Genomic DNA, 550 nt, shown 5'->3' with positions numbered 1-550 from the left:
TACCTTGGTTGCGGGCACATCCCCAGTGGGGGGTGTGCAGGAGGCAGCTGATCGATGTTTCTCTCTCATCGATGTTTCTAACTCTCTATCCCTCTCCCTTCCTTTCTGTAAGAAATCAATAAAATATATTTTTATAAAAAAACAGACTTTAAAATAAAATACTGCATCACCTAAAAATAATAATAATAAGCATAATGCTATGAGACTAAGGACTTTGCATTACCTGTAGATGGCGGTAAAGAGCTCCTCTGAGGGAACCCCGAAGGCCTTCAGATACTGGTTCTTCCCTTCTCTGAAATCGGGGGAGGGGGGGGAAGGAAGGCTGTCACCCAAGTTCTGAGAGATCCTTTAATTAATCAATCACCGATCCATGATTCTCTCTCATTATGGATGTTTCTCTTTCTCTCTCTCCTTCTCTGAAATCAAATCAAATCAATCAATCAATCATCAATCAATAGAAGTCTACATTGCCCAATCAATCAATAGAGTTCTACATTGCCCAGCTAATGTGGCTCAGTTGTTGAGCATCAACCTATGAACCAGGAGGTCA

General features: G+C 41.3%; 1 protein-coding gene across 1 annotated transcript in view; it reads right to left on the bottom strand.

The window, feature by feature from the left end:
• The window catches only part of ASMT (acetylserotonin O-methyltransferase), a 10471-nt gene that overhangs the window by 4566 nt on the left and 5355 nt on the right, over positions 1-550 (bottom strand). The gene's annotated exons all lie outside the window — the stretch shown is intronic.

Source organism: Myotis brandtii, unplaced genomic scaffold (genome assembly GCF_000412655.1).
Source record: "Myotis brandtii unplaced genomic scaffold, ASM41265v1 scaffold1833, whole genome shotgun sequence".
Lineage (NCBI taxonomy): Eukaryota > Metazoa > Chordata > Mammalia > Chiroptera > Vespertilionidae > Myotis > Myotis brandtii.
Note: the sequence above shows the minus strand (reverse complement) of the source record. Positions and strands in the feature narration are given on the sequence as shown.